Source organism: Vulpes lagopus, chromosome 8 (assembly GCF_018345385.1).
Source record: "Vulpes lagopus strain Blue_001 chromosome 8, ASM1834538v1, whole genome shotgun sequence".
Lineage (NCBI taxonomy): Eukaryota > Metazoa > Chordata > Mammalia > Carnivora > Canidae > Vulpes > Vulpes lagopus.
This window is the reverse complement of record NC_054831.1, coordinates 117,854,317-117,882,138: the sequence shown is the minus strand read 5'-3', so window position 1 is coordinate 117,882,138 and position 27,822 is coordinate 117,854,317. Positions and strand designations below refer to the sequence as shown.

The window sequence follows — 27,822 nt, the reverse complement described above, 5'->3', positions numbered from 1 at the left end:
GATTACCTCTGTGAAGTCTAGTGTAACGGGGTGGGGAGGGGCCTAGGGTTGGGTGTGTGAGAAGTTCTGTACTTCCTGTTGATCTCTTGTAGGTTGCCTTGTGCTTTCATGTGGTTGTGCTATCTTCCAGCTCCAAAAAGGGGCACTTTATTCAGTTGCTTATCATGGGCAATTTTTCATGGATTTTTGTTCAGTGTTTCTGCTACGTATCACTATGCTCCTCAAACCTTTCATTGTAGTGTGGAAAATTGAATTCTTTTCTTCAGATAATGCTCCTGTAGAGAGAAATGAAAAGTTATTTGTTTGGCAGGAGCAGTTTGGTTGTTTTCTCACATGCTCCTAGTTTTAAAAGGTGACACTAACTTACACCATTGTGATCAGATGATATGGAATCTTCTTAACTGGAGAACTTCTAGCATCTGTTCTGACCTCCGGGTAGATTATTTTTTTCTATCCCCAATTATTCATCGGCAACTGTGGTTTGGGGGAGCAATTTTTATATCTAATTTGATATTTGGACATTTGTCATATCATATTAAAAACCAGGGGGTTAAGGTGGGGTTATGAGGGAGAAGGTTTAGTAGGAACAAGCTTGGGGATTTTAAGAGAAGGCATCAGTTGGAGATTTATGTCTTGGTGACATGTAATGGAGATGGATTGTCTGTCATGCAGACAGTGATGGGTGTGATTATGAATTTTTTGGAAGCAGAAAACTATGCCAGACGGTTTCACATCTCTCATAGTCCCTGTGGAGCATCTACAACAAAACAAAACACAAAGCAAGTAGTATCACAGTGGTCTACTTAGGCTCAACTGAGCATTTAGAAACATTCACACTCATAAACTGCTACTCTTGGGATCAGAGTCACTTAGAAGGATGTAGATGGGAAGCACACCTCACTAGGAGGACAGAGCCAGATGTTGCTCTTCTGTTGGAGTCCCTGCAACAGTTCACATGTCATAACTTAGATGCAACGAGACAGACCCACATTAGGCAAGTATGGAAACTATCCTGGCTTAAAAGCCTCTTGTCCTATGGGAGCAAATGTCCATTATAACAACTCCATAGATAAAGTTTCCAGGGTTCCTGCAAGAGATATGTCCATTCCAAGTGTCATTGTGCTTAGGGAAGTCCAGAGTTGTGGCTTCCTTTCAGATGCTTATAGTTCTCCCATTCTGGATGCAGTTTACCAATTAGGGGTCATATTTACCACAGGTAATGATGCCAGCAGCATAGTTGACGTGCTATTCTTTATTAGGTTGCTGGGAGAACAGAGCTAGAAAATTAACCAAAGGTCAAATTCTCGTATGGAAGGGGGAAAAGCTTCTCTTAATTCATTACCAGACAGTATGCTGAGTATTGCACAATAGATACCCCATCTACTTCCTATAAAATGTAGCCAGAGGAATTTCCTACTAAAATATAGCCAACATCGATTCATCTTCCTCTCTTGAAGAGTATTCATTCTTTGTGTTTAGCTGCTTGTGGTTAATACACTGTTGGCAAATTCTGCCAAGGTGTGTCTAAGCGTTGGATAAATAGTCAAAACAGTCCCACCAAAATATCATATGTCCTTTGGTGCTACTTATAATAGGTAGGTATGGTATGACATACTACAAGGACATCATTGAATGGAAATTTGTGGGTATCCCATCCATCACACATTGATGGGAACCTATGTCCTCCTGACAACTACCAAACACAGGCTCTTGGTAGAGATGCCTCTTATTGCTGTCATGTGGTGCTACTCCTGCTTGTTTCTGTTGCCCTTGGAAGATCAATAAGTGGAGATAGCTGGCTGTTTATTCAACAGCTATCCAACAATTATTTATGGAGTCCTTACTATGTGTCGGGTACTAGGGGTACATCAATGAACAAGCAAAATTCCTGTCCTCAAGGAATTTGCAGTGAGTGACCAGGGAGACTAGCAATTAGGCAGTTACAACGCAGGTTTGGGTGTGACACCGGGGCAAGGATGGGAAGGGTGCTCTGAGAGTGATGGGTAGAGCCGCTAGCCCAGTCTCAGAGCCTCCAAGAAGGCTTTCTTGTCTAAGCTATGGTTAATTGTGGTCCTTCCCATCTAGTAAATTTCTATCTTTGGTATATAATTTACAAGCAGTTTAAACAGTTTCTGACATTTCCTGCCTTTTCCAAACATGGTGGCTTTAGACATTAACAATGTTTAAATTACCTGTTTTATTCAGGGATGTAAAAATATGATAAGCATTTCCGAATATCCTAGTCTTCAGAAAATATGCATTAGATGCTATGGCTTTCTTTTCTTTTCTTTTCTTTTCTTTTCTTTTCTTTTCTTTTCTTTTCTTTTCTTTTCTTTTCTTTTCTCCTTTCCTTTCCTTTCCTTTCCTTTCCTTTCCTTTCCTTTCCTTTCCTTTCTTTTTTTTTTTTTTTTCTTTTTTTTTCCTTTCCTTTCCTTTCCTTCTTTTCTTTTCTATTTATTCATGAGAGACGCAGAATGAGAGGGAGGCAGAGACATAGGCAGAGGGAGAAGCAGGCTCCATTCAGGCAGCCCGATGTGGGGCTCGATCTAGAGACTCTGGGATCACGCTCCAAGCCAAAGGCAGGTGCTCAACCGCTGAGCCGCCCAGGCATCCCAGATGCTATGGTTTTCTTATTAAAACACCACCACTTGGGGAACCCTGGGTGGCTCAGGAGTTTAGCACCTGCCTTTGGCCTGGGGCGTGATCCTGGAGTCCCGGGATTGAGCCCTGGCATGGAGCCTGCTTCTTCCTACTCCTGTGTCTCTGCCTCTCTCTCTCTCTCTCTCTCTCTCTCTCTCTCTCATATAAATAAATAAATAAATAAATAAATAAATAAATAAATAAATAAATAATCTTTAAAAAAATTAAAAGATAAAACCCCACCACCACCACCATCAAATAACTTCCCATTATCTCAATCCAGTGTGATGCGATAGAGCAAGATATTGTCACTGACAGATGTGGAGGAGCCCCATTGCATCCGAATTGGGTCTTGGGTGGCGACATAAACTAGTTAATACCCCACAACCAGACAGATATGGAACAGAACAATTCAGTCAAAGAATTTGAGAAATAGAAGGGACTTTTTAGAGATAGTCGAATCCAACTTTGTTTTACAGAAAGATGAAATGAATAGTCCCTAGTTCCCACACAGCTAGTTAGGGTCAGAAACCGGTTCCTGCCAGGCCAATGCTAATAATAAACATGTTGGGACAGGCAGCAAAGTCCATTGATAGCATTAGTTTCCTTGGGTTCCCATCAGACTAAAATCACAAAAGAGGAAAATGCTGTTTTAGCTTCACGTGGCTTTGTGTGATCATGGCCTGCATTCTTGTAATACTTAGACAGGGAGGAGGAAATCACATGTTGAGAATGGAGGAGTTAATTTAATTTCTTTGCCTATAATACCCACACATGTCTGAACAACATAAACCACCACCAACACACACAGGGCAAATCAAAATCTTTATTACTCACTTATTTAATATGTACTGTGTATTTGATTTTAATGTATTCATTTTTGTTTATAAAAAGTTTCAAAATTTAAAAATATACATTATCTTGAAATTGCTTTTGCAAGCCTCTCTGAGTTTTGAAATGTAAATTAGGCATGAGTCAGGGAAGTTGTCAAGGACAATCTTATTTGAAACAAAAACCACATATTTTAAATCAGCAGCACATATAATATTATGGTATTGAGTGAAAATGTATTTTGGATATTTCTTGATTCAGTGGATTTTAATAAACTTACTGCAAAAGCTAATTTTATTTAAAAGTCTACGATAATATACAATAGTTATTAGTAAAACAGACTAGCCACTTTATGATCTAAAAATACTTAGAAGGGATCCCTGGGTGGCGCAGCGGTTTGGTGCCTGCCTTTGACCCAGGGCACGATCCTGGAGACCCGGGATCGAATCCCACATCGGGCTCCCGGTGCATGGAGCCTGCTTCTCCCTCTGCCTGTGTCTCTGCCTCTCTCTCTCTCTGTGACTATCATAAATAAATAAAAATTAAAAAAATAAAAATAAAAATACTTAGAAGCAGTGATCCTAGTTGTTAATTTATCAAGTTTGGGATTAAAATTAATTCAAATCATCTTTAATTTGGTTAAATCAACCTAAGACTAAATAGGAAATAGATTCAAACTAAATTTTAAAAAAGATTTTATTCATTTATCTATTTGAGAGAGAGAGAACATGTGCACCCTGTGAGCTGGGGGAGGAGCAGAGGGAGCGGGACAAGCAGAACCCCTGCTACCGCTGAGCACAGAGCCCTATTCTGGGCTGGATCCCATGACCCTGAAATCTGACCTGATCTGAAATTAAGAGTTGGTTGCTTAACTGGCTGAGCCACCCAGGCGCCCTTCAAACTAAATTTTTGTTTTGATTTATAGAAAATCAGATTGGGACACCCTAATGACAAGTTTATAATAGAAGCAGCCTTGTCCAGGCCCAAGAAAAAGTCTTAAAAAAAAAAAAGATTTTATTTATTTTAGAGAGAGAGAGCATAGCAGGGGGAGGAGAAGAGGTGGAAGGAGAAGAAGGGGGAAGGAATCTCAAGCAGACTCTGTGCTCAGTGTGGAGCCTGATGCAGGGCTTGATCTCAGGACCTCCAGATCATGACATGAGCTGAAACCAAGAGTCATATGCTTAACCAACTGGCTACACAGGTGCCCCAAGAAAAAGTCTTTTTCTTCTTCTTCTTCTTCTATATTGCTCATTTTGTCTTCTGAAACCAATGCAATTTAACTAGTTTCTGTACCTTGAGAACTTAAAATTGACCTAAGTCAGATAACTGGGAATTTTGGAATGGCTAAGTTAAAAAAGTTAAGGAAGTTTCAGAATGAATGAAATGAATTGAGGATTGATCCCCTCCCATGAATGAGTTAATAATCCTTTATAATTTAAAGTTAGTTAACTGTTTTTCTCAGTGCCACTATTTAATGTGAAATGAGGAATTCTATGAATAAGATATTAGATAGAAATAGAAATAGAAAGCTATTAAATAGAGCTCTAAACAGAAGCAGCTCCCATCAAACATCTTTTCACACCTTTCTGTCCTATGGTGTTAGGACCGATTACTTCCTTAAATGAGACAATTTCTGGGCAGAGAATCCTAAGCCAGGACATTTAGAGTCTGTGAAGGAAGACTAGCTACTACTTGATGAGTAGGTAACACAGAATGCAATATAAGCCAAAACTAACAGCAGACCAGAAAAATCAGAAAAGACACAACCATCCTAAGTCCTGAGCTCTATGGTCACACACTTTGCAAGAACACTTAGAAGGAAAATAGAAAACTTGGAAACTGCCAAGTTCCCAAGTGGATTAATTCCTCTTACAAAGGCCCTTGTCAAAACTGCTATCAAAAAAAAAAAAATTTTTTTTTTTAAAGGGAGAGATGATGATGTTGGAAATGGTTCTGACCACTAAAACAATAGCAACTGATACATTTTTTTTTTTTTTTAAGGCATGGGAAACTTTCTGCTTTTTTGGAGCTGAGTTGGTCTCTATGTTAAAGTGGCTATGTACCAAGTCTGTTTATATGATTCATTGTTGTCCAGGTTGTGTGTTGTTTTGCAACTTTTACTTTTTATATATGAAGAACTAAAAATAAGAGAGTATAAAGTAATAAATTGGTGGATATAATCTATGTCATATAGATCTAAGTACTCATGTCTGTTGTCTCAACATTCCATTTTTAATATAAACCTTTAAGACATATATGCATATTTTTGTTTCAAAATTATTTCTGCTTAAACAAGTGTCAAATATTTATCTTTTAAGGATAGGAAGTTGGTTCAATTTTAGCTATACATTGATATAATTTTACATTTTTTGAAAATGTTGAGGCTGAGTTTTTTTAAGATTGGCTGGGCTTACTGCCAGCTCTGGAGAAAACCTATAGATTTTTTTAGAGTCCCCATAACAATATAGAACTGCTAACACTAAATACACTTTCCATCTGTTTGAAGGCTCATTAACTTTATTTAATAATGAGGGGGAAAAAGACTATCCAAAACAGAAGTTGGGCCAAATTCTGCTTGCTGCCTATTTTTTGCAAATACAATTCTATTGGAATATCGGCACACCCATTCCATTCCTTTCCACATTGTGTATGCCAGCTTTTGAGCTACACAGCAAAGTTGAGTGGTTGTGACAGATATCTTTCATCTGCAAAGCCCCAAATAGTTACTGTCTGGCACTTTATAGAAAGTTTGCCTGCCAGTGATCTAGAATAGTGGTTGGGACAAGAGATCCGTTATTCCTCATATAGGGTATGTGGGTAGGTGCCACCAATGAGGTGAGTGTCACTAGAAGTAAATCAATCTGGTACGTATGGACCAATCTGTGAGCATCACTGAGATTTAAATACGTCTAATATGTATGAGGGTCAAGGAAAGGATGCAGCTGCTCTGTATGAAGTTCTTTGGGGGAAATCTCTGGAACTATCTGACCAGGAGATAAGATGGTCACTTGGCTGGGCTCCCGGGAAGTATGTCTGAGCCTTCAGTGTGAGAGCTGTAGGCAGAAATTAAAGGAGCATGATCTTAAATATTGGTGAGATGCTGGGAGCTCAGACTGCACTGCTTTGAACACCTGCCAAAAGCATGAGGCAGAGCTGGAGGGTAGGAGCATTGACTGCCCTGCTTTTCACAACTCTGCACATCCTCCATGTTCCATGTATCTTTAACACAGTTAAGACAAGAGAGGTTAAACCCAGCTGGATGGACTCTATTGGTGAGCACTGCAGGGAGCTAGGATTTCACCTTTTCCAAGCACCTACAGACTCAGCAGCAACATCTTAGCACCATGTTAATGTGCTCTTGGCTTCAAGGAATAGACACTCAATAAGCTGAAGGTAATGGTTCTCAATGTGTGCTCTCAGAACCAGCAGCATCAGCATCATTCCAGGGGGATTATGATGCAAACTAAAGTTTGAGAGCCAATTTTTATTTTTTTTTAAGATTTATTTATTTATTTATTTATGATAGATACAGAGAGAGAGAGAGAGAGGCAGAGACACAGGAGGAGGAAGAAGCAGGCTCCATGCCGGGAGCCCGACGCAGGACTCGATCCCGGGACTCCAGGATCGCACCCTGGGCCAAAGGCAGGTGCCAAACCGCTGAGCCACCCAGGGATCCTCTTGAGAGCCAATTTTTAAAAAGATTTTATTTATTTATTCCTGAGAGACAGACAGAGGCAGAGACATAGGCAGAGGGAGAAGTGAGCTGGGTGAAGGACTTGATCCCAGGACCCTGATCACGACCTGAGCCAAAGGAAGATGCTCAACCACTGAGTTACCCAGGCATCCCTTGAGAGCCATTTTAAAAGGAATTGTTTCAATATTAAAATGAGGGATTTTGTGAGCATCCTAGGTGAGAAAATCAGTAGATCCTCTGGAATTAACAAGTAAGGACTGAGACTGCTCCTGACTTCCCACATCCTTGTCCATGCTCCTTGGTTGCTTCTCTCTGCCAGTGTGAAGTCCCCCAGACACTCTTAGAAAATGAGCTTTCTTCTGCCCACTAAATGGCTGCCCCACCTCTGACCTGACCACTGCTTTGTCCTTCAGGTAAAATCCTCTGAAGGAAAACACCACCATTTCTGTCCAGCAAAAGCTGGGTTGTCCGGGATCACATTGCACCTTGGGTCAGTTAGCAGAGACCTCTGGCCAAGAGGTTAGGGTGGGATGGGGGTGTGTTATTTGGAAGCTGTGGCTGGGTGACGGTATGGGGGACAGATGCCCTGAGGAGGGGCCCTGGATAGGGCAGGAATATTGACCTATCTCCTATATAAAAAAAATCAAGGCAGACAGGAAATTTTACCGGAGCATGCATTGCATACCTCCAGGAGTTCCTAGAATCAACGGGGAGAAAATTGCAGGTGGCTGTACAATTTTCCATTAGTAGAAGAGCAAAAGTCTATTCAGTTATACATACCCAAAAGAGCTGAATTTGAAAACAGGTATTCAAACAAAAAAACTGTACCCAAAATGCGAACCAACATAGGAGCTCTATTCACAATAGCCAAAAAAGTGGAGACACCCAAATGTTCATCAACTGATGAATGGATAAACAAAATGTGATATATGCATGGAGTGGGATATTCTTCATCCATTAAAAAGAATGAAGTAAAAAAATAAAATAAAATAAAAATAAAAAGAATGAAGTTCTCTTACCTTTCTACTGCATGGATGAATCTTTTTTTTTTTTTTTAAGATTTTTAAATTTATTTTTTCATGACACACACACACAGAGGCAGCGACACAGGCAGAGGGAGAAGCAGGCTCCATGCAGGGAGCCCGACATGGGACTCGATCCTAGGTCTCCAGGATCACGCCCTGGGCTGAAGGTGGCGCTAAACCGCTGAGTCACCCGGGCTGCCCCCTCCCCGCCTTTTTTTTAAATTCAATTTGCCAACATATAGTATAACACCCAGTGCTCATTCCCGTCAAGTGCCCTCCTTAGTGCCCGTCACCCAGTCATCCCATCCACCCCACCCACCTCCCCCTGTGCATGGATAAATCTCGAAAACATTATGCCAGGTGAGAGAAGCCAGTCACGAAGGACATATTGTAGAATTCCACTTATATAAAATGTCCCTAATAGACAAATCCACACAGACACGAAGCAGAGCGAGGGCTGGGTGGGGCGGGGCAATGACTGCTAACGGGTGCCCGTTTCCCTTCCACGCAAGGAAAAAGCCCTGGAACTAAGTCGTGGTGACGGCTGCACAACACTGAATATATTTAATACCACAGGGTTGTCCTTAAAACGATAGGTTTTAGGTTATGTGTATTTGGCCACAATCTTTTTTTTAAAAAAAAGTCTGTTTGCTTCGTGTTTCTGGGGCTCCCAGAGGTGTTCACGGCGGAGGGCGGGGGGGGGGCGGTGTCTGCGGGCAGCGGCGGCGGCGGGCTGCGGCCCGGGCGCGGCGCCCCCAGACGTCCCCGGGCCGGGCAGGCGGCGGGACGCGCAGAGGCGGCCGGGCGCCATTTGCAACCCCGGGCGCAGAGGCGGCGGCAGAGGCGGCGGCGGCGCGCCGGCTCCGAGGGGCTGGGCACGGCCACAAAGGCGGGCGCGAGCGGCGGGCGGCGGGGGCCCGCGGGGCCGGGCGGGCGGCGCCGGGGCGCACCGGCTCGGGAGCCCGCGGCCGCCCCTCCCCGCGGCCAGCGCCTCCTGCGCGCCCGGGAGGGGCTGCGGGACAATGGCCGCGCCGTCGCCGCCCGCGCCCGCCTCGCCCGGCCCGGCCCGAGCCCGGCGCGGGGAAAGGCGGGAAGGCGCGCGGAGCCTCCTGGCGGCGGCGGGAAGGCGGGAAGGCGGGAAGGCGGCGCGGGGCCGGCGCCCGGCGTGTGTGGAGCGGTCGGGCGCCGCGGACTCGCGGAGGGTCGGCGGCCGGCGGGCCGGGGCTGCGCGGCGGGTGCCGGGCCTGGCTGAGGTGGAGCCTGCGCTTCTGTGTGGTTTTGTGTGGCGATTCTGCACCGGATCCCGGCTTCTCTGGCCGGACTCCCGCAAGAGCGACGCTGCTGCGGCCTTCTCACCGCCGCTGTCAGGTGGCGCTCAATTTCGGCTTAGTCAACATTTGTCTCCTTACTGATGCTTTTCTCTTTGATTCTTTTTTGTTTTAAGATTTTATTTGCTCATGAGAGACTGAGAGGCAGAGGGAGAAGCAGGCTCCATGCAGGGAGCTCGAGGTGGGACCCGATCCCAGGACCCTGGGGTCATGACCTAAGCTCAAGGCAGATGCTCCACCACTGAGCCACCCAGGCGTCCCTCTTCTCTCTACCCCCCCCCTTCTCTTTGATTCTTGATTAAGAAGCATGTCCCACATGCTTCCCCTTGTAAAGTGACACCTTTTTTCCTTTATATAAAGTGTTATATAGGAAGCTACCTTGAAACAACAGAAGTCCCCCATTTCTCATCAAACCTTTTAATATTCATTCTTTTATTTATTTTTAAAGATTTTACTTATTTATTCATGAGATACAGAGAGAGAGGCAAAGACTCAGGTAGAGGGAGAAGCAGGCTCCATACGGGGAGCCCGACGTGGAACTCGATCCCCGGTCTCCAGGATCAGGCCCTGGGCCACCCAGGCTGACCCTATTTTTTCTATCATAGGGATTCATGGTTTCCTGTTTTGTCTGTTGGGCTAGAATCTGTTGCTATCATTTGTTTTTTTTTTATTTTTATTTTTTTGCTATCATTTATTTTAATGCTCCAGTTGTCCCATATATGGCAGGTGGAAGCCCATTTAAGCCAGCTTTTGTGTCCATTTGATATGTCCCTGCGGTTACTTGAATGCTTACTTTCTCTCACAAGATGTTCCAGGCTCATCTTGTATTTTATCCTTGCCCCAGTCCTGGAATGAGATACTTCTCCAAGGAACCTTGGTTGTTTTAGTGGTTTCTCCACTTTAGAAACCAAAATCTGCTTTCTGGGTGTGCTCATTGCTTTTGAAATGTTGCTGCCTTCATGCCCTCTCAGTGGACCTTTCCATACATAGTATGATAGCATGATTGACATCTAGATACAAATAGACAGTTATAGATTAACATATATACTTAGCTCCAAAACCAGTCCAACACTACAGGATTCATTCTACAGGCATACCATGGAGATACCGTGGGTTCAATTCTAGACCACCACAGTAAATCAAATATCACAATAAAGGAAGTTAAATGAAGTTTTTGGTTTCCCAGTGCTTATAAAAATTATGTTGATGCTATGTTTTAGTCTATTAAGTGTGCAATAGCATGTCTAAAAATGTACAATACTTTGTTGCTAAGAAATGCAAATGGTGGGATGCCTGAGTGGCTCAGTGGTTGAGCGTCTGCGTCTGCCTTCAGCTGAGGGCGTGATCCTGGAGACCTGGGATCGAGTCCCACATTGGGCTCCCTGCATGGATCCTGCTTCTCCCTCTGCCTATGCCTCTGGGTGTGTCTCTCTCTCTGTGTCTCTCATGAATAAACAAAATCTGAAAGAAAAGAAAAAAGAAAAGAAAAAGAAAAGAAGAAAAGAAAAGAAAAGAAGAAAAGAAAAAAAGAAAAGGAAAAGAAAAGAAAAGAAAAGAAAAAAGAAATGCTAATTGTCATCTGCTCTTTCAGCAAGTCTAATCACTAATCATAGATCACTATAACAAATATAATAATGGAAGTCTGAAAATATTGCAAGAATTACCAAAATGTGACAGAGACACAAGGTAAGCAAATGCTGCTAGAAAAGTGTCAGGATAGACTTGATCAAAGCAGTATTGCCCAAAACCTTCGATCTGTAACAAATGCAGTCAATAAAGTAGAGTGCAATAAGTAGTGCAATAAAGTAGAATGCAATAAACAGAGGTATGCCTGTAATTTTCTCCTTTTTGGTATATATGGTGTTGAGATGAATACTGCCACATTTATTCTTTGAAAAAATTTTATTTCTATCGCTAAAGAAAAATAATCCCTTCCATAAAATTTGAAATACCAAAAAGAGGAATATCAACCATAATTCAGCATAAAAATACAACCACATTTTGTAGATATACTTTTAGCCCTTTCTTCTTTCTTGAGCATGGTTTTTTTTTTCTTTTTTTTTTTAGGATTTACTTATTTTAGAGTTTGTGCGAGTAGGGGGAGGGGCAGAGGGCAAGGAAGAAGGAGAGAAGTAGATTCCACCATCAGTGAGGAGGCTCCACTTGGGGCTTGATCTCACAACCCTGAGACCATGACCTGAGCCAAAACCAAGAGTCAGATGCTCAACAGACTGAGCCACCCAGGCACCCCTACTTTTAGCTTTTTCTTTATGTGTTAGTCTTGTTTTTTGAGTTAAGGGAAATCATACTATAAATACAATTCTGCACCCTGTTTTTTCACTCAATTTCGTATAGGTAGACAAATCACAGCCTACAGGCTAAACCTGGTCCACTGCCTGAAATCCACTAAAATGGTTTTAACATTTTTATTTATTTTTAATTTTAATTTTTTTTTATTTTTTAAAGATTTTATTTACTTATTCATGAGAGAAAGAGAGGCAGAGACACAGGCAGAGGGAGAAGCAGGCTCCATGCAGGGAGCCCAACGTGGGACTCCATGCCGGGACTCGATCCCAGTGACTTGATCCTGTGACTCGATCCTGTGACTCCGGGATCATGCCCTGGGCCGAAGGCAGATGCTTAACCGCTGAGCCACCCAGGGATCCCCTTTAATAAATTTTTAAAAAGTAAGCTCTACCCTCAACGTGGGGCTCTAACTCACAATTTTGAGATCAAGAGTCACATTCTCTACCCACTGAGTCATTCAGGTGCCTCTAAAATTTTAAATTTTAATTTATTCATTTTAAGATTTTTATTTATTTATTTGTGAGAGAGAGCACAGAAGGAAAGTGAGAAGGAGAAGCAGAGTCCCCACTGAGCAGGGAGCCTGCTGTGGAGTCTGTTCCCAGGACCCTGGGATTATGACCTGAGCTGAAGGTAGATGCTTAACTAATTGAGCCACCCAGGTGCCCTGGTCTTTAAATTTTAAATGGTTGAAACAAAATCAGAAGAAAAATATTTTCTGACTTGTGAAAATTATATGAAATTCATATGTAAATGTCCATAAATTAACTCTCATTGGAACATAGTCATGCATATTCATGTATATGCCTATAGCTACTTTTTGCTTCAACAGCAGGGTTAGTTATAAAAGAGAATATATTGGCTACAAAACAGAAAATATTTGGCCCTTCCCAGAAATTTGTCAACCCCTGAAATATTATATCTTAATTACATTATTAAATTGGCTGCTAAATCTGTGCTTTGAAACATTATGGGAGTGACAATACTTAGCGCATTTTAGGTGCTTAATAAAGGAATTTCTTTGGGATGTCTGGGTGGCTCAGCGGTTGGGTGTCTGCTTTCAGATCAGAGCGTGATCCCTGGATCCCGAATCGGTCCCACATCAGGCTCCATACAGGATGCCTGCTTCTCCCTCTGTCTGTCTCTGCCTCTCTCTCTCTGTGTCTCTCATGAATAAATAAATAAAATCTCAAAAAAAAATAATAAAGGAATTTCTTCCAAAGAATCCAAGAAGGGAAGGGAATAGGAGAAAGAAGTGGAAGAGGGATGGTTTTGGACATGTCTGTTTTCAGGTAGCTGCAGAATTTATTATTTTCAATTCAGTGGAAAAGGTATCTTCTTGCTAGTCACTGAAAAGAAGGATGTCTTCCATTAATCTTTCATGGCTAAAATAATAGTTTTTTAAATGCCCTTTTAAAAAGTTATTGGTGGCCAAAATAATCTTGTTGCTACCAAATTAGTAATATATCTAATTTTAGCTAACTTTTCCTCTTAGCTTTGCAGAAACTTTGGTGAATTTTTTTAAATGGCACCATAACAAGTGTGGGAACATTGTAAGTAGCTGGAGAGGCCTCTCCTACCTCAACACTCCTCCAGCCCCCAACCATGTGGTCTGAGCAGGGATAAATGCTGAGACACCGCCTCTTTAGATCTCTTTGATGCAAAAGCAGTCGTGACTTTATTATTTTTTATTATTTATGTCTGTAGTTTCTGAAAGTGGAGGAAATTATTTTAATCCTTTTCCCATGAAGAGATGGGTCTTTGGGCAGCCCCAGTGGCTCAGCGGTTTAGCTCTGTCTTCAGCCCAGGGTGTGATCCCGGGGACCTGGGATCGAGTCCCATGTCTGGCTCCCTGCATGGAGCCTGCTTCTCCCTCTGCCTGTGTCTCTGCCTCTCTCTCTATCTCTGTGTCTCTCATGAATAAAAAAATAAATTCTTAAAAAAAAAAAAATGAGAGATGGGTCTTTGGAGTCTGTCCTTGAATCTGGGTGGGCTTGTGACTGCTACACCCTAGCTTATGGCAAAAGTGACGCTGTATGATTTCTGAGGCTAGGAAAGGCCATGCCTTTCCCCCTAGCTGTTTAGGAATGCTGATTCTTGGGAAATGCCCTCTGGGTTTGCTTCCCCCCCCCCCCCCCCCGCACCCAAGCCCAGTCCCTGTGCGGTAAAAAGCCAAGCCAGGTGGAGAGGCCATGTATGGGTACTCTACATGACAGTTTCAGTTGAGCCCAGCCTTTAGCCTTTCCAGCCCAGGCTCAGCCATGTGAGTGAAGAAGCCACTGTAGAGTGACTTCTGCAGCCCCAGCCGTTCTAGCTCCCAGCTGTTAGTCACTGGCTGACCTAAGGATAGGGTGGAGCAGAGAAGAGCAGCCCCCACTGTGCTCAGAATTCCTAACGCACAGAATGTCAGCATAAGGGATCCCTGGGTGGCGCAGCGGTTTGGCGCCTGCCTTTGGCCCAGGGCGCGATCCTGGAGACCCGGGATCGAATCCCACGTTGGGCTCCCGGTGCATGGAGCCTGCTTCTCCCTCTGCCTGTGTCTCTGCCTCTCTCTATCTCTCTGTGACTATCATAAATAAATAAAAATTAAAGAAAAAAAATTAAAAAAAAAAAAGAATGTCAGCATAATAAAGTGTTTTTTAAGAAAATGTTATTTATGATAGCCTGGGTGGCTCAGCAGTTTAGGGCCTACCTTCAGCTTAGGGTGTGATCCTGGAGACAAGGGATGGAGTCCCTCGTCGGGCTCTCTGCATGGAGTTTGCTTCTACTGCCTGTGTCTCTGCCTCTCTCTCTGTCTCTCATGAATTAATAAATATTTTTTAAAAAATAAAATGTTATTTATTCATTCATTTATTTAGAGAGTGTGAGGGTGGAGTGGGGAGGGGCAGAAGGGGGGTTAGAGAGAATGTCAAGCAGACTCCATGCTGAGTGAAGAGCCCAATGCAGGGCTTGATCCCAGGACCTTGGGATCGTGACCTGAGCCAAAATCAAGAGTCCATCGCTTAACTGACTGAACCACCCAGGTGCTTCCAAAGTGGTTGTTTTATACCACTACATTTGAGATGGGTGTCATGAAGCAATACTAACCAGAACTCTACCCTCTCAATAAAGACCTTTATATATGTTAAGTAAATATAAACAATAAAAGCCATGGAGAGCAAAGGGATAATGAAGGGTGAAGGGTAAAGGTAATTAGTATAATGAATATTAAATTTTTATTTATTTATTTATTTATTTATTTATTTATTTATTTATTTATTAAATTTTTTTATTTATGATAGTCACAGAGAGAGAGAGAGAGGCAGAGACACAGGCAGAGGGAGAAGCAAGCTCCATGCACTGGGAGCCCGATGTGGGATTCGATCCCGGGTCTCCAGGATCGCGCCCTGGGCCAAAGGCAGCCGCCAAACCACTGCGCCACCCAGGGATCCCCTGAATATTAAATTTTTAAAATAAATTTTTAAAGTTTTATTTATTTATTCATGAGAGACACAGAGAGAAAGGAAGAGATATAGGCAGAGGGAGAGGCAGGCTCCCTGTGGGGAGCCTGATGCGGGACTCCATCCCAGAATCCCAGGATCACAATCTGAGCCAAAGGCAGACGCTCAACTACTGAGCCACCCAGGTGCCCTTGAATATTAAATATTGTGCAAGTTTTCTAGCAGCCAAATGTAGGAGCATAAGGTTGCTAAATGTCACAGTTCTCATTGTATCATAATAGGAAAGATGACTGTCAGGAGACAGGAAGTTTTTCTGGCACTAAACTCAAATAGGAATTTATTAAACAGTTGGTTCTATAATTGATATTGAAAAATACAATGGGCAACTTTTTTATCAGCAGTTTTATAGAATTCACAAGGGCTGCTTCAAATACGGACCATCAATAAAATGCAAGTACACAACAATAAGTCATAAACTTATATTGTTTAAGTGTATAGCTTGATTCAGAGACAGAACTTATAAAATCTAGAAGAACAAATGATTAGCACATTCTTTTGACCCTCTGAAAAATCATATCAACCTGGCTTTTAGCAAGGGCTTGTCAGCAACCAATTAATTAAAAAATAGTTTTTGGGGGGAGTGATTGGATTGAAGGAATTCCATGCTGTTGATTAAAGGTAGTCTTTTGCATGCTTTAAAACACACAAAAAAGAAAGTGGCAACACCTTATAATATCTCAATATGGAGGGAGACCTGGATAGTTCAGGGATGGAGCATCTGCCTTCGGCTTGGGGCATCATCCTGGAGTCCTGGGATTGGGTCCTGCATTGGGCTCCCTATGGGGAGCCTGCTTCTCCCTCTGCCTATGTCTCTGCCTCTCTCTCTCTCTCTCTCTCTGAGTCTGTCATGAATAAATAAATAAAATCTTAAAAAAATAAAATTGATATATATTGTATAATTCATTTAATATTTTAACTTAGTATGTTAAAATATAATCTCAACATATAATCAATATAAGAAATTATTAATGAGGGTTCCCTGGGTGGCGCAGCGGTTTAGCGCCTGCCTTTGGCCCAGGGCGCGATCCTGAAGACCGAGGATCGAATCCCACGTCGGGCTCCTGGTGCATGGAGCCTGCTTCTCCCTCTGCCTATGTCTCTGCCTCTCTCTCTCTCTCTCCCTCTGTGACTATCATAAATAAATAAAAATTAAAAAAAAAAGAAATTATTAATGAGAGATGCCTGGGTGGCTCAGTGGTTGAGCATCTGCCTTCAGCTGAGGGCGTGGTCTCAGAGACCCAGGATGGAGACCCAGGATCGAGTCCCATATCAGGCCCTACTGGAGGAGCCTGTTCTTCTCTGTCTACGTCTCTGCCTCTCTCTGTGTCTCTTATGAATAAATAAATAAAATCTTTAGAAAAAAAGAAATTATTAATCAGATATTTTCCATTCTTTGTACTAAGTTTTAGGAATTGGTAGATGCCTTGCACTTATAAGTCCTTTTTAACTTGGATTGGCCACATTTCAAGCACTTGGTAGCCACATGTGGCTAGAGAGTACCATATCAGATAGTGCAGATCTAGATCATGATTTTTTTAAAGATTTTATCTTATTTTATTTTTATTTTTTAAAGATTTTATTTATTTATTCATGAGAGACAGAGAGAGGCAGAGACACAGGCAGAGGGAGAAACAGGCTCCATGAGGGGAGCCCCATGTGGGACTTGATCCCGGGACTCCAGGATTACACCCTGGGCCGAAGGCGGTGCTAAACCACTGGGCCACCGGGGCTGCCCTTAAGATTATATTTTTTTAAGTAATTTCTACACCCAACATGGGGTTTGAACTCATAACCCCAGATTGGGAGTCACATGCTCTTCCAACTGAGCCAGCCAGGTGTCCCCAGATCCGGGGGAGTAGGGGGAGAAGTAAGGGTAGTGTTTCCAGCTATAAGAAGCTATCATCAAATAAATAGTAGAATACTTCCACCAAGTAGGATATACCACTTAAAATGATCAGACTTTTGGGCAGCCCGGGTGGTCCAGTGGTTTGGTGCTGCCTGCAGCCCGGGGTGTGATCCTGGAGACCAGGGATCGAGTCCCACTTGGGGCCCCCTGCATGGAGCCTGCTTCTCCCTCTGTCTGTGTCTCTGCCTCTCTCTCTCTCTGTATCTCTATGAATAAATAAACAAAATCTTAAAAAAAAAAGATCGGACTTTAAAAAAATTTTAAAACAATCGTAATGAAAAGTTAAAGTTAAAAATATTAACTAAAGGAAGTCCTACTCTTGCTAATGCAGCCAAACTGGCATCATCTTCAAAGTGATCTCACCCTCTCACTGGCATCTTCTGGAATACTCCCTGAAAATGCCATTTGTTTTCATGTTGCATTTGCTTGCATTTTCTTCTCCTGGTTTATCTCTTGCTCACTCCACCCACCCATATATATACACTTCTCCACCATGGTGAAACTTTCTTTTATGACCCAGTCCCAGGAGGCTGCCTGTCCTCCAAACTCTTGCTCCATGAGGGCAGGAACCCTACCTTATTTTTTGCATAGTGAGCCCTCAATAGTGTTCTTTCTTCTAATGTTAACTGAGTCCCTCTGGGTGCTGGGGATGCATGACTAAAAGAGATACAGCCCTGCCCCCGAATGGTCTGATGGGAACTACAGACAAAGAGGCGCTTTACTACAGTTTGCTGAGTGCCAAAGCGCAGCACGGTGAGGAAGCCAACTTTTTCCTGTACAACCTCTGAGATAGTCAGTCCCTCTCCTCTTTCCTTTAAGAGGTCACTGTGGACGTTAGCAGAGGGTGGGCCTTACTGTGAGTCCACGTGCCTCCTCAGCTTCCACCAGCTGTTAGCTGAGTTTTATTATGTGGGGTACACTTCAGTGAAGGTCATTGGAAGAATGACCACAGAGATTAGACTGATTTGTCTCTTTTCCCCTATGCCAATACTGTAACATGGGTACATCACCAGCAGACTCATTCCTCGGTGATCACCACGCCCCCGGCCCGGCCCCAGCAGCCACCTCCCTGGGAAACCACCACATGCACACATCTAAGGAAACATTTTTTGACCCTGGGATCATGACCTGCACTGAAGGCAGACGTTTAATTGATTGAGCCACTCAGGCACCCCTGCACATACACGATTTCTCATTTCTAAAGAAGAAAGGACATTTTGGAAAGATGGGAAGAAGTGATGTTGGTGACAGCACTGGTGGTTGGCAAGGGTACTGATCCTGCCCCTCTATCAGTCACAGATTTGTGTTTGAACACCTTCGGTTTTCAAGAAATTTTGCAGAAATTTAAGTCACTCTTAAGTCAGTGTGAGGTGTTAGAGTGAAATAATGAGATTGACATTCCGAGTCAGGGAATGAGTTTCAATGATGGTGAGAGGAAGAAAATATGGGTGGGAGGGCTAGGGGGGAGGCAGGAGGATGGGAGAACTTTATTGTAAAGATACTCTTTGTCTACTTTGTGAATTTTATTGAATCTTTGTGTCAGCAAATAGATTTTAACTTATTTTTAAGATTTTATTATTGACTGATTGATAGATGACAAACAAATCTGCTCCCTAGTAAAAAATGATTTTTCCTCTGAATTCTCACAGGCTTTCAGTCAGTAATACTTGTTCAATGCCTGCTATTTGCCAAATCTTGTGCCAGAGCTTTTGAATATTTTGCATATAGCATATTTCATCTTATATTATGGATGAGCAAAAGTTCATGAATTTAAAAATTACCCCACAAGTAGTGCTGGGTTTTCTTCTGTTGGATAGTGAGCTACCTCTGCAGGGACTGAGGCTCATTTGAGCAAAGGAGTTCACTGAAAATATTCCGGTCATCTCTGTAGCACTAAGTAGCTAGCTCAGTGCCTGGTATATAGGAGGTGCTTACTCAATGTTTGTTGAATGACTAAAAGACCTACCTATGCTCACCACCATGGAGCTGAGAAAGGTGACATGGCAGACAGGGAGAGATGTGCCACAGAGATCACTCCTCATGAAAGAACTTGCCAACAGGGCACCTGGGTGGCTCCATCAGTTGAGCATCTGCCTTAGGCTCAGGTTATGATCCCAGGGTCCTGGGATGGATCCCTGTGTCATTGGGGTCCCTGTTCAGCAAGGAATATGCTTCTCCCTGTACCCCTCCCCCTTGGTCATGCTCTCTGTCTCATGCTAGCTCTCTACTCTCTCTCAAATAAAATAAAATAAACTTAAAAAAAAAAAAAAAGAACTTGCAGACAGCATCCAACTGTTAGTGCCTTGAGCTACTTCAGCTTTCAAGAAACCTGGCCAAAACATGGGACTACTCCACCTGGCAATGTCTGCTCCAGAGATTCCTAATGCTTCCACTTCCTTTCCTTCATATGGGCTACTCCCTATAAATCCTTTTATATTCCCAACTCTGTCTCAGCATCTGCTTCCTAGGACACCCAACCATGCTAAGCAATGTCAGTCTTTTTTTTTTTTTTTTTTTTTTAAGATTTTATGGATTTATTCATGAGAGACACAGAGAGAGAAGTACAGAGACATAGGCAGAGGGAGAAGTAGGTTCTCTGCAGAGTCCCAATGTGGGACTCGATCCCGGGACTCCAGGATTATGCCCTGAGCTGAAGGCAGATGCTCAACCACTGAGCCACCCAGGCATCCCAGGGATGTCAGTCTTAAACTCATTTCCTGTAGACTGGTAGGAAAACACACAATTCTGGCAATAAGCCAAAGATGATTGACTGCATAGGAGGTAGTGATAATAGGAAACATTTTCTTGGTGCTTTTGTATGAGGTTACTTTGCTGAAATGATAATTTTTTTTTTAGAGTTTTTATTTATTTATTCATGAGAGACACAGAAAGAGGGGCAGAGACTCAGGCAGAGGGAGAAGCAGGCTCCATGCAAGGAGCCCAATGTGGGACTTGATCCCAGGAATTCAGGATCAGGTCCTGAGCCAAAGGCAGATCCTCAACTACTCAGCCATCCTGAAATTATAAATTTTAATTTTAGTGTAAAAATGGGTGCCAGAATCACCAGAAAAAGAAATGTACCTTATTAAATTTTAATAAAAAGGTTATTCCATTTAAAATTAATGCTGTTGGAGTGCTGGGCTAGTTCAGTTGGAAGAGTATATGACTCTTGATTTAGGGTTGTGAGTTTGAGCCTCATGTTGGGTGCAGAGACTACTTAAATAAATAAAACTTAAAAAATAAAATTAAATTAATGCTCTAAAATATAATACAGGGCAGCCCTGGTGGCCCAGCGGTTTGGGGCTGCTTTCGGCCTGGGGTGTGATCCTGGAGACCCCAGATCGAGTCCCACATCTGGCTCCCTGCATGGGGCCTGCTTCTCTCTCTCTCCCTCTGCCTGTGTCTCTGCCCCTCTCTCTCTCTGTCATGAATAAATAAATAAAATCTTAAAAAATATATATATAATACAAAGCTGCAGTCATTAAGAGCATTATGGTATTAGCACATTGATGGATAATAGATGAATGAACAGACTATCACAACCAGAAAAAGGCTCTTGAATATATGTAAATTTAATATCTCATAAGAGTGGCTTTTTAAACCCAGAAGGTAAAGATGACTTACTTTATAAACATCATTGGGACAACTGTATAACTTATTGGAAAAAATTAGATTCTATACATTAAACTTTAGGCGGATTGGAATTCTAAACATAAGGATACAGAGTTATGAAAGGATTAACGGGAAATAAAGGAAAATATTTTATAATCTTTTTCTTTTTTTAAAAAAAGCTGTGATTTTTTTAAAAAAATTATTTATTTATTTATTCATGAGAGACACAGAAAAAGGCAGAGACACAGGCAGAGGGAGAAGCAGGCTCCAAGCAGGGAGCCTGATGTGGGACTGGATCCCCGGACTCTAGGATCACGCCCTGAGCCAAAGGCAGACGCTTAACTGCTGAGCCACCCTGGTGTCCCTAATCTTTTTCTTTTTAAAGATTTTATTAAAAAGAAAAAAAAAGATTTTATTTATTTATTTATGAGAGACACAGACTGAGAGAGAGAGGCAGAGACATCGGCAGAGGGAGAAGCAGGCTCCTCGCAGGGAGCCCGGTGTAGGGCTCGATTCCCGATCCTGGGATCACGACCTGAGCCGAAAGCAGGCACCCAACGCTGAGCCACCCAAGGCGTCCCTCGTGCACTATATATTTTTTAAGATTTTATTTATTTGAGAGAGAGAGAGAGAGTGCGCGCGCGCGCGCAGGAGTGGGGGGAGGGACAGAGGGAGAGGGAGAAGCAGATTCCCCACTGAGCAGGGAGCCCAAGGACCCAGGGCTCCATCTCAGGACCCTGGGATCGTGACCTGAGCTGAAGGCAGATGCTAAACTGACTGAGCCACCTGGGTGCTCCTGGATGTCGGCATTTTACTTTAAATATTTTATTTATTTATTCATGAGAGACACAGAAACACAGGCTGAGGGAGAAGCAGGCTCTCCTCAAGGAGCCCCATGCAGGACCTGATCCCGGACCCTGGGATCACACCCTGGGCCAAAGGCAGATGCTCAACCACTGAGCCACCCAGGCATCCTGGATGTTAGCATTTTAAATATGCATATTCTTTGACCTAGAACCTCTTATTCTAGGAAATCTCTTTTACAGGAATGTAGGAAAGCAATGGGGAAGGGATGGATGTAAATGGGGAGACCAGAACCAGGCTGAACCCACCAGCAAGAGCTAGCACCCCACAGGTAAGAACTGGAACCCTTGCTGGTTTTTCCTGCTTCCAGTCATGCTGATGTAGATGTCCTACAGAAGCCAGGGCCCTTTGTCACAGAGCAAAGGAGTCGAAGAAGCTGATGGTGGGTCTGGGGGAAGGTAGAGAAGTTGCAGGTCCAACTGCTGCTTCACCTCAAGGAGGTAAGTCAGCAGGTCACCAGCGATGTGTATGAACTAGAAAATCTATTTTCCTTCTGCCCTCCAAATCTCCCCTACTGCCCACTCTACAGCATGTGTAGTTCAGCCCAGCCAAGCTGTACATTACAAATTGGCCATAAGAATGGATATTTGTCCATGCATCATTGTACTAGGAAAATCAGAAACAACTGTAATGACCATTGTCAGGGGAATGGTCGATAAAGTTATAGTGTACATATACCATGGAATGCCATGCAGCTCTTAAAAATGATGAGATCACCACAGTGAGATGCCACTACACCCCCACCACAATGTCTAACATGAATAAAATTAACAATACTAAATGTCAGCAAGGATGGGTAGTAATTGGCACTCTTGTACATTGTTTTTGGAAGTGTAAAATGGTACAACCACTTTGGAAAATAGTGTAATATTTTCTAAAAACTAAACATACACCTACCCTATGAACCAGCAATTCTATTCTTAGGTATTTACTCAAGAGAAACAAAAAGTTTACATGTAGTGATCTTCTTGGGTCTCAGGCTTTCACTCCTGCCTCTGCACGTTTACTCTTACCCTGTGACACCCAAGCTGGCTACGACTTCCTCCTTATCTCTGCCTGCAGCTGCATCCTTGCGACTCTGCCATCATGTTCCAGGTGTGCCTGGTCCAGGGCTTAGTCCTGAGGAAGATGCTGAAAGCATTTATGGATCTCATCAATGAAGCCTGCTGGGACCAAATTTGGAGCCATGTAAACCTGCAGAACACAGACTCCTCCCACGGCCTGCTCCTTGGTGCAGCTCACCCTGTGCTCCCAGGGCTTTGACTCCTACCACTGCTACCACAGCTTGGCCATGGCGTGAACCTCACCAGCATGTACAAAATACTAAAATGTGCAGGAATATCTCGTTTACATTAAGGGCTGAAGATAATGCGGACACCTTGGCACTAGCATCTAAAGCTCCAAATCAAGAAAAGTTCCCGGATGATGAAATGAAGTGAATGGCTTTTGATGTAGAACAACTTGGAATTCCAGAACAAGAGTATAGCTGTGGAGTAAAGACACCGTCTGGTGAAGTTGCATGTACATGACAACATCTCCATCATATTGGAGATGCTGTTGTAATTTCCTGTGCAAAAGACAGAGTGAAATTTTCTGCAAGTGGAGTACTAAGAAATAGAAATATTCAGTTGTCATATACAAGTCATGTCAATAAAGAGGACGAAACTGTTACCATAGAGATGAAGGAGCCCGTTTGGCTAACTTTCGCTTTGATAGCTGAACTTTTTGACAAAACTCTGTTACAAAACAGGGGCAAGTGTACTTCATTCTCTCCTGCAGTACTACTATGTCTGCAGGTGCACCCCTTGGTGTAGAGTGTAAAATCACTGATATGGGACATTGGGAGTGCTATTTGGCTTTCCAGGTCGAGGATGAAGAGGGATCTTAGGCATTCTTAAAATTCAAGAAAATAAAATTCAGCTCTTTTGAGAGCTGCTTCTGGGATAGCAACATGTACTTAAGTTTCTTCTGCGATCAAATTTGTACCTCTGAGTACATATGTAGATATTTTCTGTAAATAAGCAATTTTTTCCTCCATTCTTTACAGTTTGTTTAAAGAATAAAGTCCAAAGTCAAATCTGGTCTGGTTAACCTAGAAGTATATTTGCCTTACCTAGAAATATGATTTTCTTTTTATTTTTTTATTTTTTTTTTAATTTATGATAGTCACAGAGAGAGAGAGAGAGAGAGAGAGAGAGAGGCAGAGACACAGGCAGAGGGAGAAGCAGGCTCCATGCAGGGAGCCTGATGTGGGACTCGATCCTGGAACTCCAGGATCACAACCTGGACAGAAGGCAGGGGCTAAACCGCTGAGCCACCCAGGGATCCCCTCAATTTATTTTTTTACTGACTTATTTATTTGAGAGAGAGAGAGAGCAGCAGAGGGGCAGAGGGAGTGAGAGATAATCTCAAGCCGACTCCCTGCTGAGCATGGAGCTATTTGCCGGGCTCAATTTCATGACACTGAGATCATGACCTGAGCTGAAATCAAGAGTCAGATGCTCAACAGACTGAGCCACTCAGGCACCCCAGATTTTTTTTTCAATTTAAATAAGTCATTTAAATTTCAAACAGCAAAAAAAAAAAAAAAAAAAAAAAAAAAAGCTATAAATCTCATAAAAAGATTTGTACAAAAATGTGCACAGGGATCCCTGGGTGGCGCAGCGGTTTGGCGCCTGCCTTTGGCCCAGGGCGCGATCCTGGAGACCCGGGATCGAATCCCACGTCGGGCTCCCGGTGCATGGAGCCTGCTTCTCCCTCTGTCTGTGTCTCTGCCTCTCTCTCTCTCTCTCTATCATGAATAAATAAATAAAATCTTTAAAAAAAAAAAAAAAAATGTGCACAGCAGCTCTGTTCACAATTGCCATAACCTAGAAACAGATCAAGGGCCCATCAATAGGAGAATAGGTATATAAACTCTTGTATATTTGTACAGTGGAATACTATTCAATGATATAAAGTATCAGTTACTGCTACATGCAACAATATGGGTGAATCTCAAAAACATTAAGCCAAGTGAAATAAACCCTTACACAAAAGAGCACATGTTTTATAATTACACTTATATGAAATTCTAGACAGGTAAAACTAAATTTTGATGGAATAAAATTGGAAGAATGGTCACCTCTGGTATATTAGGGGCAAGAATTGACCTGGTAAGGGAGAGAAGGAAGCTTGCTGGGGTGATGATAATGTTCTATATCTTTATAGAAGTTTTGATTACACAAATGTATAAAGTCTTAAAAATCCCAGCAAAAGTAAATTTAAGATTAGTACATTTCATTTTATGTAAATTTTACCTTGAATTAATATGTATACAAACATTAAACTCATTAATTGTATGTAGGTTGATTCTTCAGGGGCAAGTGTACTGATGCCTGTAATTTACTTTACAACCCATCAAGGGGGGATTGTAAGATCGAGCCCTGTGTCTGGCTCCCTGATCAATGGGGAGTCTGCTTGAGATTCAATAAATAAGTAAACACAGCCTTAAAAACACACACACACACACACACACACATTCATTTATTCCTGAAATGTAGTAATTTATCACATTACTGTCATTTAGCTCTAAATCTACCCTTATTTGTCCTTTTTTGTGAAGTAAGCAGGACCCTGTAAACAAGTCTTCCTTGTCAGCTGGAGCAATGTCCTTGTGAACAGAGTGCCTGGAGGGACACTATAGTAGCAGAGGCAGGGGCTCTGATTCCAGTTTCCTTTTGTTCTTGATCCTACCCCAGGGGAGTGGTGCTCCCCTTACAGCAATCCAGATAGGTGGCCTCTGACCCTCTAGTCCAGGCTTGTGGCACCTCAGTGAACTGATCATCCAGTGTGCTGCAGACACAACCTCACCAAAGTCACCTAAATCTCAGTCTTCGAAGGGGAGGGGGAGAGATGAGGGAGTCTTAAAAATGTGTTCTTAGATGGAGTATTCTTGTTCAATCCTAGATGTAATAGCTGCTCTTGGTTTTTCTGTTTGTTTTTGTCTTTGCCATTTGTTACTCCTGTTTTCTTTGAAATTCTCTTTTACCCCTTTTATAGATAATCACCTGTAATGGTTAATTTTATTTGTTTCATCAACTTAGAGGATTTTTTAATGATAATAACACTTATTTTTATTTTTTTTTAAGATTTTACTTATTTGGGCAACCCGGGTGGCTCAGCGGTTTGGTGCTGCCTTCAGCCCAGGGTGTGACCCTGGAGACCCAGGATCGAGTCCCACATCGGGCTCCCTGCAAGGAGCCTGCTTCTCCCTCTGCTTGTGTTTCTGCCTCTCTTTCTCTCTGTGTCTCTCATGAATAAATTAAAAAATCTTTAAAAAAAAAGATTTTACTTATTTTTTCATGAGACAGAGGCAGAGACATAGGCAGAGGGAGAAGCAGGCTCCCTGTGGGGAGTCTGATGTGAAACTTGATCTCAGGACCCCAGGATCATGACCTGAGCCAAAGGCAGAGGCTCAACCACTGAGCCACCTAGGCATCTTGATAAGAGTAACATCTAAATTTTGAACTTTGAGTAAAGCAGATTACCCTCCAAAATGTAGGTGGGGCTTATCTGATCAGCTGAAGAGCAAAAAGACTGGCCTTTCTGAGTAACAGTCTTTACCAGCAGACTGCCTTTGGGCTGGAAGTGGAACATTGGCTTTTCTGGGTCTCAAATTTTTTTCTTCTTCTTTCTTCTTCTTTCTTCTTTCTTCTTCTTCTTCTTCTTCTTCTTCTTCTTCTTCTTCTTCTTCTTCTTCTTCTTCTCCTTCTCCTTCTCTCCTTCTCCTTCTCCTCCTCCTCCTCCTTCTCCTCCTTCTTCTGCTTCTTCTTTTAAAGATATTGTTTATTTATTTGAGAGAGAGAGCGAGAGCAAATATGAGCAGGTAGAGGGGCAGAAGGAGAGGGAGAAGCAGTCTCCCAGCTGAGTAGGGAGCCTAATGTGGGACTTGATCCCAGGACCCCATGATCATGACTTGAGCTGAAGGCAGACACCTAATTGAGCGCCCCAGGCGCCCCAGGTCTTGAACCTTCTGACCCATAGTTCAAGTTTGGACTTGCCAACCTTTATAGTCATGTAAGCCAATTCATTATAATAAATATCTTTATATAAGCAAATAAATACATTTTGTATATATATCTCCTTTACTAGTTAATAATTCTTTATAACATTTCCACATTTAAATTCATGGTGTGGTTTCTGTCTCCTGACCAGACACTGATTGAGATTAGCAGTGCAGTTACATGAAGATAATCATAGTAAAATAAGAGAGCACCTTCACTTAGTCGTTAAAAGAAATGAACAAAGGAAAAGTTATGAAAACATTTCATAAGAACTATTATGGACATATTTGTTTAGGCCCACGCAGAAGGAGAGAGGAAGGAACACCTACCTCATGGGATGTCATAAGGCTTCATGGAATGAGTGGTGTCTGAACTGAATCCTGAAGGAACAATTTTCCAGGCAAATGAAGGTGGAGAGTGTAGTATAATCCAGATGGAGGGGAAAAAGTATGTCCAGAGGCAAGAGGAAGCACATTACATATAGAGGAGTATAAGTGTGGTAGCTCCCTGAGGCTGGAGAACAGGAGGCAGGAGAGAATGGTAGGAATGTGAAAGATATTGTGAGTCACTTTAAATAGTTTGCATTTACGGCTCCAGGCCAGAGATTTTCAACCTATTTTGCACCCAGACACCCATCATAGATAATAGTCATATTCCTAACAGTTCCATACCTGTGCCAGGTTTTTGCTGAAACACCCCTCCCCTAATTTGAGGATGTAATGAAGCATCTGTAATTTATAGTTGCTGCAGCCAGAAATGCAACATTGGTAATGGTTGCTCATTACCGTCTATAGCATAGATAAGATAGGCTGTGTGTTACACAAATTTCCTGGCTCTAACCCCAGCTCTTTTTCTTCCATTTAAGAGAATGCATACATTCCCCTCTATCTTCTGCAACTGTTCTGATCCATTTACCAAGTAATCCAAAGGACTGGCAACTTTGAGTAGGGCCCAGAGAAATAAAAATATTTTCAACAGTTTCAGGTTGCAGTGCAGAGAGCAAAAAGCCAGGCTGTCGGTCCTGACAGACTAATGTGGGGCAGTGCCAAGTCCTACTGGGGGATTAGAGATGG

At 42.6% G+C, this 27,822-nt stretch overlaps 1 pseudogene; it reads left to right on the top strand.

The window, feature by feature from the left end:
* Positions 1-11,031: 11,031 nt before the first annotated feature.
* Positions 11,032-23,710, top strand: LOC121498091 (annotated as a pseudogene).
* The last annotated feature ends 4,112 nt before the right edge of the window (positions 23,711-27,822 follow it).